The sequence below is a fragment of the Mizuhopecten yessoensis genome, unplaced genomic scaffold (genome assembly GCF_002113885.1).
Source record: "Mizuhopecten yessoensis strain PY_sf001 unplaced genomic scaffold, ASM211388v2 scaffold8149, whole genome shotgun sequence".
Classification (NCBI taxonomy): Eukaryota; Metazoa; Mollusca; class Bivalvia; order Pectinida; family Pectinidae; genus Mizuhopecten; species Mizuhopecten yessoensis.
In genome coordinates this window covers 1209369-1224966 of record NW_018407403.1, presented here as the reverse complement: position 1 = coordinate 1224966, position 15598 = coordinate 1209369, and positions in this window count along the sequence as shown.

The window sequence follows — 15598 nt, the reverse complement described above, 5'->3', positions numbered from 1 at the left end:
AGTATAGGGAAATGCAATTAATGTTTGGTTGTATGGTTATGGTTAAGTCCTTAAAAATGGTAGTTGTTATTCCCTGATTAACGTTCAGCATTGAGAGGTATGGCAACAACTGGTTCACCCTTTGTTAGTATAATGTGATGTTTCAGTGAGATAGCTCTGTAAAGTCAGCATCAGATCCGCGCTATCACAAGGAGGCAAGTACACCAACATACCCTGTCTCCGGCACACATCATACACATGCACGTTTACATAACACACACGGAGGCACGTATTTAAATGACCTTAAATGTTGATAGGACGTTTAACAAAATAAAACCAAACCAAATATTCATGGATAGCAGTGTATATATCTTGGTTTGGTTTGATTTGGTTTAATATTGTTAAACTTCCTATCAACAGCTATGCTCATTTAAGGACGGCCTCCCCTGTGTGCAAGATGCATGTGCGGCGTGTATGCGTGTGTGTTTTGGGAGGCTGCGATATGTTCACCTTGCCCCCCTGTTCTATGAATCACGGATAGTTCTGCGGACTTTCTCCAGATTTATAGATGACAATAAAAAAAGTTAATGTTCCTTCTCTCTGATAGATTAATTTTCATTATTCCTCAAATATATATTTGCTAACATTGTATATTGAAATGTATTAGTACCAACTACAATGAGTTTTTTTTAGTATAGATCGTTATTCATTAACACTGCTTGCTTTGATTAACCAAGGTATCATTGATATTTATTTCATTAATATAATTATTTCAAATGTAATTTGGCAACACATGGTAAAAAATCTCTCTGTGATATTGTTTTAGGATTAAAGGAATAGAACATGACAACAAAATGACAGTAAACTATCAAACGTTTATGTAAGGATCGGCTCCTAATTCGTCACAGTAACATACATGTATACATGTTAATGATGTATCACACAAGTGGTACACTCGGCAGCTCGCGGGGGCAAAGTCCAGTAGGCTAACGTTCTCTGAGTCATTGTGAAACAATAGCAAGTCGGTGTATAATCCTATTATGTTCTGGGCCTGCAAAATCAATGACATACGTTTTTACATAATGCTATCTACGAGTACAATTGAAGTCATAGCGTCCAGATGTTATCAAGAAACAGCCGTCATTATATTGTCGAGGCGTGGCGTGTACCAGAGATATATAGTTACACTGTTTGTTGTCAGTGCTGTACAATTAAACACATGCCGTGAGACATTATTTTCGAGTTTTACGCAAGAACAAAACATCGCGAATCCATCTATCGCTGACCATACCACATTAATCTGTTTCTGTTAACGTTCACATTCACACGAACCATTCGTTTAAAGCATTACCGCGAGTATAGATTTGTGTGATTTTTTGTTTGTTGCCAGTACATTAAGTGACTGACTGCTAAATTATAAAAAAAATATTGCTGTTAAGTGAGTGGTTAATAATGCATTTACTGATTTATATAATACTGAGTGATTTATCTTATATTTGAGTGATTTATATTATATTGAGTGATTGAAATTACATTAATTTATTTAAAGTTTATTTAGTTTTCTAAAAGTATATTGAGTTATTTAAAATATATTAAGTAATTTAAAGTACATTGAATGATCTAAAATATGTTGAGTTATTCAAAAAAAAACATCGAGTTATTAGTAGTATATTGAGTAATCTAAAATATATTGAGTTATTTACAGTACATTGAACTATTTAAAATACATTGAGTTATTTAAAGTGCAATGCGTTCTTAGTAGTACATTGATTTATCTAAAGTATATTGAGTTATTTAAAGTACATTGAGTTATTTATAGAACTAAACAGTAAACGTATGTCACCAGTAGACAAGTGAGCAATTCACTCATTGATTGGCTGCAGCTGATAGGAAGATGTTTGTGGGGGTCATTAAGGCTTCCGTACAAAAGGTAAAGTTTTACGAAGTAACATATTTCATATAATTCTTAATGTAATTGATATCATAGCAAGTTTTACATGGGTGCCATCCTCGAAATCCAGGGGTGACGCTCATTTTCGCCCTCTACACCCCTGGAATATGTCGTGGCAAAATTGAAGGCACGCGGCTAGCTATTTGATTGGAGTCGACTTCAAAGCCTGTACTTTTTTACCGTTACGCGACCGCGAGATTTTTTTGATGTACTCAAAGGACCAAACTAGTTTTCTCGTCTTATCCACAAATGCTATGGAAAATTTCAGGGAAGTAGAGAGCGTAAGTGAGCGTAACCCCTGGCTATCGAGGATGAGGAATCGCCAAACCTTCTCTAAAGCCTGGCTGCTCCTTTAGTTGCATCCTCGGTATCCAGGGGTTACGCTCACTTTCGCTCTCTACACCCCTGGAATATGTCGTAGCATAATTGAAGGCACGGTGTGCACCACCATGTTGATGAAACAAGGAGACTTGTTCGATCCTTTGATGTAGCGATTGGTCAGGTATTTTTTAACTGAGACTGATCAAACAGCTATCTTCGTGCCTTCATTTTTGCTATGACATATTCCAGGGGTGTAGAGCGCGAAAGTGAGCGTAACCCCTGGATATCGAGGATGCTTTAGTTGTTGTTAGATCATGTCGTCTTTGTTTTGTTTCTCATTTGTTCTTACTGAATTTTTATTATCGAATTTCAGTTCCGGTTTGTACTTCTTTGTTAGATATAACAAGCATTATATATATTGATATTATTTTGCATTGAATATGTATTTTAAACATGGTGACAAATGAACAATTCGTCAAGTCTCCTACAGAGATACACAGTAAACCTGTAAATGTCAACAATGCATACATACCCTGTCTCCGGCACACATCATACACATGCACGTTTACATAACACACACGGAGGCACGTATTTAAATGACCTTAAATGTTGATAGGACGTTTAACAAAATAAAACCAAACCAAATATTCATGGATAGCAGTGTATATATCTTGGTTTGGTTTGATTTGGTTTAATATTGTTAAACTTCCTATCAACAGCTATGCTCATTTAAGGACGGCCTCCCCTGTGTGCAAGATGCATGTGTGGCGTGTATGCGTGTGTGTTTTGGGAGGCTGCGATCTGTTCACCTTGGCTGCGATATGTGCTGCGATATGTGCCGCATGAAAAATGTCATTATGTTGAGTTTTAACCCACTAAACAGTGACGATGATTGTCACTTTGCACTTCATACTGATGAGCACATAGTACACATCGGGGTCAAACCTCAATGACTTAAGAGTGCATTATATGTGTGTATCACCCCATCCTCGATATCCAGGGGTTACGTTCACTTTCGTTCTCTGCACCCCTGGAATATGTCATGGCAAAATTGAAGGCACGAAGATAGCTGTTTGATTGGTCTCAGGTAAAAAAACCTGACCAATCGCTAGGCTGATACCTGTCCTTTGAAGACTACAAAGGAGAAACGCTCGACTTCAAAGCCTGTCAACTCTTACCGTTACGTGACCCCGAGATTCTTTTGTTGTATATCAAATGATCGAACTAGTCTTATTGTCTTATCAACAAGGTGGCGCACACCGAGCCTTCAATTTTGCTATGACATATTCCAGGGGTGTAGAGAGTTAAAGTGAGCGTAACCCCTGGATATCATGGATGTTATAACCCATGCTAGAGTCCTGTAATGACAAGTTTTATTACATAAAGGATAAATTATTTAGAATTATCGATTGAAATTGTTTAAATATGTGGATAAATATAAGTATTTTTGATTATATAATCAATGGGTGATTATCTTGAATCCAACGATCAACATATTTTAAGTTTTGAGAATCGTGAAATTAACGCCAATGTTTTTATATGTAATGACGCTAAATGAACTGTTGTTATAAACGGCTCCGGATATTATTGTATAATAAGCCCAACAAATTTTACATGATTGAACGTAAGTTTTTGACATTATTAATGAAACAAAAACAAAGAGCTAGATAGATGGGAGTGGTAGGTATGTGGTGGACACCTTTATCTAACAAGATATATGGGAGTGGTAGGTATGGGGTGGACACCTTTATCTGGTTAGATATATGGGAGTGGTAGGTATGAGGTGGACACCTTTATCTAGGTAGATATATGGGAGTGGTAGGTATGTGGTGGACACCTTTATCTAGGTAGATATATGGGAGTGGTAGGTATGTGGTGGACACCTTTATCTAGGTAGATATATGGGAGTGGTAGGTATGTGGTGGACACCTTTATCTAGGTAGATATATGGGAGTGGTAGGTATGTGGTGGACACCTTTATCTAGGTAGATATATGGGAGTGGTAGGTATGTGGTGGACACCTTTATCTAGGTAGATATATGGGAGTGGTAGGTATGTGGTGGACACCTTTATCTAGGTAGATATATGGGAGTGGTAGGTATGTGGTGGACACCTTTATCTAGGTAGATATATGGGAGTGGTAGGTATGTGGTGGACACCTTTATCTAGGTAGATATATGGGAGTGGTAGGTATGTGGTGGACACCTTTATCTAGGTAGATATATGGGAGTGGTAGGTATGTGGTGGACACCTTTATCTAGGTAGATATATGGGAGTGGTAGGTATGTGGTGGACACCTTTATCTAGGTAGATATATGGGAGTGGTAGGTATGTGGTGGACACCTTTATCTAGGTAGATATATGGGAGTGGTAGGTATGTGGTGGACACCTTTATCTAGGTAGATATATGGGAGTGGTAGGTATGTGGTGGACACCTTTATCTAGGTAGATATATGGGAGTGGTAGGTATGTGGTGGACACCTTTATCTAGGTAGATATATGGGAGTGGTAGGTATGTGGTGGACACCTTTATCTAGGTAGATATATGGGAGTGGTAGGTATGTGGTGGACACCTTTATCTAGGTAGATATATGGGAGTGGTAGGTATGTGGTGGACACCTTTATCTAGGTAGATATATGGGAGTGGTAGGTATGTGGTGGACACCTTTATCTAGGTAGATATATGGGAGTGGTAGGTATGTGGTGGACACCTTTATCTAGGTAGATATATGGGAGTGGTAGGTATGTGGTGGACACCTTTATCTAGGTAGATATATGGGAGTGGTAGGTATGTGGTGGACACCTTTATCTAGGTAGATATATGGGAGTGGTAGGTATGTGGTGGACACCTTTATCTAGGTAGATATATGGGAGTGGTAGGTATGTGGTGGACACCTTTATCTAGGTAGATATATGGGAGTGGTAGGTATGTGGTGGACACCTTTATCTAGGTAGATATATGGGAGTGGTAGGTATGTGGTGGACACCTTTATCTAGGTAGATATATGGGAGTGGTAGGTATGTGGTGGACACCTTTATCTAGGTAGATATATGGGAGTGGTAGGTATGTGGTGGACACCTTTATCTAGGTAGATATATGGGAGTGGTAGGTATGTGGTGGACACCTTTATCTAGGTAGATATATGGGAGTGGTAGGTATGTGGTGGACACCTTTATCTAGGTAGATATATGGGAGTGGTAGGTATGTGGTGGACACCTTTATCTAGGTAGATATATGGGAGTGGTAGGTATGTGGTGGACACCTTTATCTAGGTAGATATATGGGAGTGGTAGGTATGTGGTGGACACCTTTATCTAGGTAGATATATGGGAGTGGTAGGTATGTGGTGGACACCTTTATCTAGGTAGATATATGGGAGTGGTAGGTATGTGGTGGACACCTTTATCTAGGTAGATATATGGGAGTGGTAGGTATGTGGTGGACACCTTTATCTAGGTAGATATATGGGAGTGGTAGGTATGTGGTGGACACCTTTATCTAGGTAGATATATGGGAGTGGTAGGTATGTGGTGGACACCTTTATCTAGGTAGATATATGGGAGTGGTAGGTATGTGGTGGACACCTTTATCTAGGTAGATATATGGGAGTGGTAGGTATGTGGTGGACACCTTTATCTAGGTAGATATATGGGAGTGGTAGGTATGTGGTGGACACCTTTATCTAGGTAGATATATGGGAGTGGTAGGTATGTGGTGGACACCTTTATCTAGGTAGATATATGGGAGTGGTAGGTATGTGGTGGACACCTTTATCTAGGTAGATATATGGGAGTGGTAGGTATGTGGTGGACACCTTTATCTAGGTAGATATATGGGAGTGGTAGGTATGTGGTGGACACCTTTATCTAGGTAGATATATGGGAGTGGTAGGTATGTGGTGGACACCTTTATCTAGGTAGATATATGGGAGTGGTAGGTATGTGGTGGACACCTTTATCTAGGTAGATATATGGGAGTGGTAGGTATGTGGTGGACACCTTTATCTAGGTAGATATATGGGAGTGGTAGGTATGTGGTGGACACCTTTATCTAGGTAGATATATGGGAGTGGTAGGTATGTGGTGGACACCTTTATCTAGGTAGATATATGGGAGTGGTAGGTATGTGGTGGACACCTTTATCTAGGTAGATATATGGGAGTGGTAGGTATGTGGTGGACACCTTTATCTAGGTAGATATATGGGAGTGGTAGGTATGTGGTGGACACCTTTATCTAGGTAGATATATGGGAGTGGTAGGTATGTGGTGGACACCTTTATCTAGGTAGATATATGGGAGTGGTAGGTATGTGGTGGACACCTTTATCTAGGTAGATATATGGGAGTGGTAGGTATGTGGTGGACACCTTTATCTAGGTAGATATATGGGAGTGGTAGGTATGTGGTGGACACCTTTATCTAGGTAGATATATGGGAGTGGTAGGTATGTGGTGGACACCTTTATCTAGGTAGATATATGGGAGTGGTAGGTATGTGGTGGACACCTTTATCTAGGTAGATATATGGGAGTGGTAGGTATGTGGTGGACACCTTTATCTAGGTAGATATATGGGAGTGGTAGGTATGTGGTGGACACCTTTATCTAGGTAGATATATGGGAGTGGTAGGTATGTGGTGGACACCTTTATCTAGGTAGATATATGGGAGTGGTAGGTATGTGGTGGACACCTTTATCTAGGTAGATATATGGGAGTGGTAGGTATGTGGTGGACACCTTTATCTAGGTAGATATATGGGAGTGGTAGGTATGTGGTGGACACCTTTATCTAGGTAGATATATGGGAGTGGTAGGTATGTGGTGGACACCTTTATCTAGGTAGATATATGGGAGTGGTAGGTATGTGGTGGACACCTTTATCTAGGTAGATATATGGGAGTGGTAGGTATGTGGTGGACACCTTTATCTAGGTAGATATATGGGAGTGGTAGGTATGTGGTGGACACCTTTATCTAGGTAGATATATGGGAGTGGTAGGTATGTGGTGGACACCTTTATCTAGGTAGATATATGGGAGTGGTAGGTATGTGGTGGACACCTTTATCTAGGTAGATATATGGGAGTGGTAGGTATGTGGTGGACACCTTTATCTAGGTAGATATATGGGAGTGGTAGGTATGTGGTGGACACCTTTATCTAGGTAGATATATGGGAGTGGTAGGTATGTGGTGGACACCTTTATCTAGGTAGATATATGGGAGTGGTAGGTATGTGGTGGACACCTTTATCTAGGTAGATATATGGGAGTGGTAGGTATGTGGTGGACACCTTTATCTAGGTAGATATATGGGAGTGGTAGGTATGTGGTGGACACCTTTATCTAGGTAGATATATGGGAGTGGTAGGTATGTGGTGGACACCTTTATCTAGGTAGATATATGGGAGTGGTAGGTATGTGGTGGACACCTTTATCTAGGTAGATATATGGGAGTGGTAGGTATGTGGTGGACACCTTTATCTAGGTAGATATATGGGAGTGGTAGGTATGTGGTGGACACCTTTATCTAGGTAGATATATGGGAGTGGTAGGTATGTGGTGGACACCTTTATCTAGGTAGATATATGGGAGTGGTAGGTATGTGGTGGACACCTTTATCTAGGTAGATATATGGGAGTGGTAGGTATGTGGTGGACACCTTTATCTAGGTAGATATATGGGAGTGGTAGGTATGTGGTGGACACCTTTATCTAGGTAGATATATGGGAGTGGTAGGTATGTGGTGGACACCTTTATCTAGGTAGATATATGGGAGTGGTAGGTATGTGGTGGACACCTTTATCTAACTAGATATATGGGAGTGGTAGGTATGTGGTGGACACCTTTATCTGGTTAGATATATGGGAGTGGTAGGCATGAGGTGGACACCTTTATCTAGGTAGATAGAAGGGAGTGGTAGGTATGTGGTGGACACCTTTATGTAACTAGATATATGGGAGTGGTAGGCATGATGGTATTATGGGGAGTACAGCTTTATAGAGGTAGATAGATGGGAGTGGTAGGTATACGGAATCAATAGAGTCTAACGACATGTTAAAGTACATCCCTTTAGATGTTAATTTCATTAAAAACACATACAAATAAAGTATTAATCAATAATTTCACCATAACTAGTAACACTGAACATAAAATTAGCATGTTCAGAGATTAGCTATAACTGGTCTTATAGATAATTACGACAAAAATACACTGAATGATCTAAAGTCGGCATTTAAAAATAATACACAAATTTTAATGATTTTGTTATATAGTTGATGACAGCATGGTGCAATGGTAATTTCGCGATATTGTTCCTCTCATCATGAAACATTAAGTTTAAGGTAGACAAAATTAGTAAGGCCAAAGAAATGTGTGTTTCGTGTTTCTGTTTGAAAAAAAGTCAGAGCCGGTGGGTAGGCATTTTTCTTTTTTTTAAATATTTTAATTATTCTTATATAGGTACGGAGCTCTGAAATTAACAGTGCTTACACTAAATGACAGTTAAACGTTAGGGTTTATCGCAAGGTTTAGTTTATTCATTTATCTATTGTTTTTGCGTTAATATCCTATTTCATAAGCGTTGATTTTTACATGATATTTTGTCTCAACTCTATTTCAAACAGATACTTTTCTAGTGAAATTATAAACAATTGATTTGTTATAAAATAATTCGTATTTTTTCACATGTGCACTATCATTTCGAGTTACAATATAAAAAATAACAATTACAGAAAAAACAGCAAAATTGAAATAATGAAATAATTTCAAATTTGTACATTGTGCACCAAATCACTAGAAAGATAGGTACTACTAATAAAAAGTCTGTCTTTATTCTGCCTGTTACCACTGAATCTTTGTAAACTTCTATTGTCTATTCCGGGGTTAGGCAGGGTGAAAAGCTTTCTCCATTTTTATTTTCATTGTATCTAAATGACTTTGAAATGTTTTTCGAATCTAATGATTGTACAGGCCTATCAAATTTGGGGGGAAAACTTGAGAATGAGTTACAAATATATCTCAAGTTGTATGTAATGTTATATGCTGATGACACTATTTTGTTAGCAGACACCCCAGAAGATTTACCAAAACAACTTAATGTGTTTTATGATTAATCAAAATTGTGGCATCTTAAAATAAATATCGATAAAACAAAAGTGATGATATTTGGTAGAGGGAGAGTATCCCAAAATATGCGTTTTACTTATTACAGAAATGAAGTAGAAATTGTGAAAAATTTCAAATATATTGGTGTTCATTTTACTCAAAATGGTTTCACGCAGTTAAATATTAGACAATTATTATGATAAGGGCCTTATAGCAATGTATGGTGCTATTGCTAAATGCAGAGACCATAATCCATCAATTGACTGTAAATTAGATATTTTCGATAAAGCTATAAAGCCTGTCATGTTATATGGTTGTGAAGTCTAGGGGTTTTGTGATTACAAACTTTTAGAACGTTTACATTTGAAATTTTGTAAACATATTCTTTAGGTGAAAACATCGACACCCAATTTCATGATTTATGGGGAATTAGGAAAATTTCTCTGAGTATAAATATCAAAGTTCGAATGATTGGATTTTGGGCCAAATTGTTAGACCCAATACTTATTAAGTTAATTAATAAAATGTATACAATTATTATAAACTATAATACTCAATGGTCGATTTGTATATCAAGAATTCCAAAGTATCCAATGCTCAAAGATAAATTCATTAATAATTGGAGAAGCGATGTTTTCAATTCACCTAAAGGGACCAATTACAGAATTTTTAAAAATGACTTAGTATTAGAAAAATACCTGCTAGATCTCCCTCCAAGACTAGCAAATGTTTATTGTAAATTTAGAATTTGTAATGTTAAATTTCCGATTGAATGTGGTAGATGGAATAACATTCCATGAGAACTTCGAAATTGTATTTCTTGTGACCTAAATGAAATTTGAGACGAATATCATTATTTGTTCAATTGTAATGACCACCAGATACTGCAAAACAGAAGAAAGTTTATGTAGAGATATTATTTTGAAAGTCCTAGTACTTTCAAGTTTAATACATTGTTTAATTATGTCAATAATGAAGAATTAATTTCACTTATAAAATTCCTTAAGCACATTTAATTGAGCGAATTACCACTGGCCATTAACACCATGATTTATATGTAAACTGTACTATATATATGTATATAATTCTCTACACTGTAACCTGTTTGCGGGAATACAAACTTGTCATTGTCATATTCAAGAGACTAAGCTGGTATCACAAGGACTGACACTTTTGAATAATGCAATGCAGAAGAAACCTCGAAACCTCGACAATTCGGCCAAGGGGAGTCGGATTGGCTTGGTTTTATTTGTTAACGTCCTTTAATAAATTAACAGCTAAGGTCATTTAAGGAAGTGCTTCCATGTGTGTTGTGTAAACGTGCATGTGTGTGTGTGTGCTGGAAACAGGGTATGCTGGATCACTGTTGTCATCTCACTGTATTAAGAGTTAAGTTCAAACATTTACATTTCTTTCACTTCAAATTATTCTTTATCATATTAAAATCATAATATATTTATCAGTAATTCAACTATATAGCCAACTTAAAGGAAATAAATAACAGCTGGTACACAGTTTAGATATTAGATTCAATTCAATTCAAATGTTGAGTTTGAGTCTCATCCTCAATAAAACAGTTACACATATACAACATCAATGATAAATAGAAATAGAGGCCACCCAGTATAGAGTTACGAGAGACTATAAAGGATATATACAGCTTAAATATATGATCATAGTAAAAGATTAATTTCTATAAAATAAGCTTCTACGTCTATCTAAAATTTGTTTAGATATTAATTGACATTCAGGTATAACAAAGAAAGCATTTTTGTCCAAACAAACCATATATTGTTCAGATCCAACTGCATTGATTATCAGCAAAATGGCTGTAGCATGAAATAATTGGTCTACCTCGATAATTTTGTATAGAAAATTCCTATTTGTATCATAACATGCTGGCTGGATAATTGGGAAGCTTGACAAGGGGTGCTTTGATTAATTATAACCAAGGCTAACACTACATAAATCAATACCATCCGCTGATCCGACAAATATGTAGCCCTGAACTAGATCCAAAATCATTTGCAAACAAATCTTGTGGTTTCATATATTAATATTTACAATAAACACTAATTAGATTTGTAAAAAAATATAAGATTGTTTTATATAGTCATTGATATTTAACATTTGCTGGTCCATATAAATACACTCGCTCTTTAATGTATGTTCTTAATTATGTTGCTTTCAAATAGAGTCTGATACTTTGGTTTGTTATCAAAAATGTATCATCAATTCGAACTAACTGTGGTAATGCTACCGACACAGTTAACAAACACACAGCTATCCACGGTATACTAGTGGCGGGCTGGAATTGAATATCTACCCACTTGTCCTCATTTTGGTTTGTATGTAAAGAATTAGAAAATTACTGTGATTCAATGCGCATGGCAATTTTAGTCACCTAAATCATGTTTAAATGTAATCTCATGATAAAGTACAGGAGCGTGTCAACATATATTTTCATTACGAATAGGTTCTTTTCTCCATTATACGTATAATTAGTCTGATGAATAAATAAGCATCAAAATTTGAATATCTTTTTATTATTCTTACGAACATTATACATAATGGTTGTTTACATATATATATACGTACAAGATATACTGTCAGGAGGTATATTCCTAACTTAATTGCTATTATTTTTATAATTATTTTCTCCCATTTTGAGAAATTGCACAAGAAATTTCTGTTCTTCATATTAAATGATATCTTCTTAAGCCTACCACTTCTTCTATGAAATTATGTTCCTTACATATCCTCTCGTTATTTTTTGTGCAGAGGAATTGACTTACATATGCCTATATATGTGCATTAATAAATGAGTAAATAATTTTAGAGGGAAATGTTTTTTGGCAACCAGCTAGCCCTTTGTCTATTTAGCCTAGAGTTGACGGTGCTATTATAGGTGTCTCGACTATATATACTGATGTGGAGAAGGAATTCCATGTGTCGGCCTCTGATTCAAAACGAGTGTAAAGTGTCATTGTTATCTGAGCGACAGTAGAGCTGAACCCAAACACATCAACACGTACCCTATTTTTTCCATGGAGTATCGCTGACCTATGACCTGGGTGAACTTATGTAAAAATATACTGCAACTAATATTAGCATCTAGGTTTGTTTGTTACGCATATGACCTAACCCAGTATAACCCGAGGCCTGATACGGGGGAACTCGAAGACATAATAAAGAATATCTTTATAAAGAATATTCAGGATATAACAGAAACCCGACTGCTAGTATGCTAAAACACTGACTTGCTATTAAGATTTGATAATAACATTACTTTATGTGTTAAGAACATTAAGAACTAACGGAATTATGCAGGTGTTTGTTTATAGTATGTATAGGATTTATAAGATTGGCATATAAAGATACCCCATATGTGGCCTCCCCTATGAAGCAACCCCAGAAATCAGCTGATACACCGCAGCTAAAAATAGGTATCAGGTTCCCCTGTTGTTTACGCCACTGTATAATACTTTAAGCATAGACATAGTGCTTTCTCAACAACCTGCTTTAGCAAAAGAGGTTTAAATATTCACATATGATTGACATATAAATGCACAGACACAGAATAAAGCCAGGAGATGTCGTTCTCTTTGTTCTGGTGAATTGCAAGCCTTGGGCTGGGCCAAGGTCAGGCGGGCCAAGGTTACTTCTTTGTGAGGCCCCGAGAGGGTCCGGCGTACACAATAAGCAAGCCTGTCCTCATATACAAAGTTGCTGTACTGATATTTTTTCTGTGTAATTATTGAAGCTTCCTATACATGTAACATCAATGAGCATTGAGCAATATACAATTTTTGATTTAATTTCAATACATTTTCTAAAACCACGGAACATAACAATTACTGGAAAAGATAATTGAAAAAGGCAGCCTTAAACATAAGTCTCTACAATTATCACTTATTACTCTATCTATAAAATGACTCGAGCAAGTCTACACGTTTTTAACTACATATCAATACATATATGACATGCTCAAGTTAAAAGGTAACAATACATATTAACCGAAAACCTGTCTAACTCCTATATTTCCAATTAATATATTATCATTTAGTCCAGTACTAGACTAACTCGATTTATTTTCAATATAATTTATCAGGCATATATCTGATAGCCTTTTGTCGATATGCTCTATATAATAATAATAATAATAATAATAATAATACTGGACTATATATGCATTATACTAAATATTTTCTTTAATTTAACTGTTGATGTTCCGTCATCTTCTAATGGTATGCACTTTTGATAACATGTGCTAAATTTATAATTGTTTGTATTCTGTATCTGCAGCGCGTGGCGCCTTTAAACGGTATTCAAGCTGTTGACGTGTCCTATCAGATCATTTAACGGTAGACATTATGCCAGATATTGATTTGCAGTGTACAGTTTCTGTCGGCGTATCTTACATCGCCCTTTGATGTCAACAACAGTAGATATTTTGATTTTTTAATTATTCATGCATGACATGTTTATTTATTAGAAATAATTAGCTAGATTGTGAAAGGGCTGTATATATCTTTCCAGAAACACAGAGAAATACTTAATAACAAAATTCATTAACAAGACTTGTTAAAATTGGTATGTATAATTTATATTCACAGGCAAGTATTTTTGAATTGAAAGATATAATGAAATAGATTTATAAAATCACAGAATTAAAAGAAAAGTCCACATTTGTGTTTTGAGTAACATCACGTCAGCAAGTTGAATTGAGGAAATGCCTTGTTCTAACAATAACATGCATACACCAAAGCGTATAAATATATACAGATAACTATATTTAAGGATTATAATTTAGTTCTTGCATATTCCTATCATAAACTCTCACACATATCTTTAAAAAATGAAATAAAAAATCAATGACTCTAGAACCGTATTTTGAATGTGACTGAATATTGTATTGATATATGTTACAGTCTTTCGAAAATATAACCAAACCATGTAGAAATTACCAATATATTTCTGGTTATGTGGTGTATTTCCAATAAGCACTTTGTGCTCGTTGCTTTGGTTTGGTTTTATGTTGTTCTTTTAAGGACGTGCCTCCGTGTGTTTTGTGTAAGAGTGAATGCGTGTATGTGTGCCGGGGACAGGGTGCTCGTAGCATTAATCCACTCAACGGATTATCGCTAAAAGTGCATACGGTTTGTTTACTTATATGCAGTATAACAAATATATAAATATATACTAATAACTTCATCTTTGAAGTAAATTTCGATATAATACTCAGACAACTTATTTCATAATACTCTTTTCCTTGATACATCTCCCTCGGTGTATGGTCAACCCCGTTTTAAACATTATAGTAGCCTCTTACGATCAGGCAGAGGGATACAGCTTATATATCGAGGTGTCATTTTGACAGACAACAAATAGTGCACATTAATTTACTGTTCGTAATTGGTCCACTTATTATAAATGAACATTCAAAGTTACTGTAGCATATTACTACGACACAGACCATGCTTATAATAGACAAAATAAGTCATATCAAGAGATTATACAATGTTTAAGAGACGAGTTTGCACAATACACATACAACAGTTTAACAATACATTGCTTGAATATGAACAAGTACCGTATATAATTTCTCCACCTTTATTACTTGTAAAACATGTTTTTAAAGGTTTAAATCACATATTTACCAGTTTTAATATTATTTGAAAGATTGCTAGGCCTAGGTCTCACGGATCTGTCTTCGTACAAAGGTTGTCCTCCTCACGCAGGAGGCGATAGTCACCATAACCGTGTCAAACGTATATATTACCGTGACATACATACTGGCTAACGTGTCATACATACTGGCTACCGTGAAATACATACTGGCTACCGTGACATACATAATGGCTAACGTGTCATACATACTGGCTAACGTGTCATACATACTGGCTACCGTGACATACATACTGGCTAACGTGTCATACATACTGGCTAACGTGTCATACATACTGGCTACCGTGACATACATACTGGCTAACGTGTCATACATACTGGCTAACGTGTCATACATACTGGCTACCGTGACATACATACTGGCTAACGTGTCATACATACTGGCTAACGTGTCATACATACTGGCTACCGTGACATACATACTGGCTAACGTGTCATACATACTGGCTAACGTGTCATACATACTGGCTACCGTGACATACATACTGGCTAACGTGTCATACATACTGGCTACCGTGTCATACATACTGGCTACCGTGACATACATAATGGCTAACGT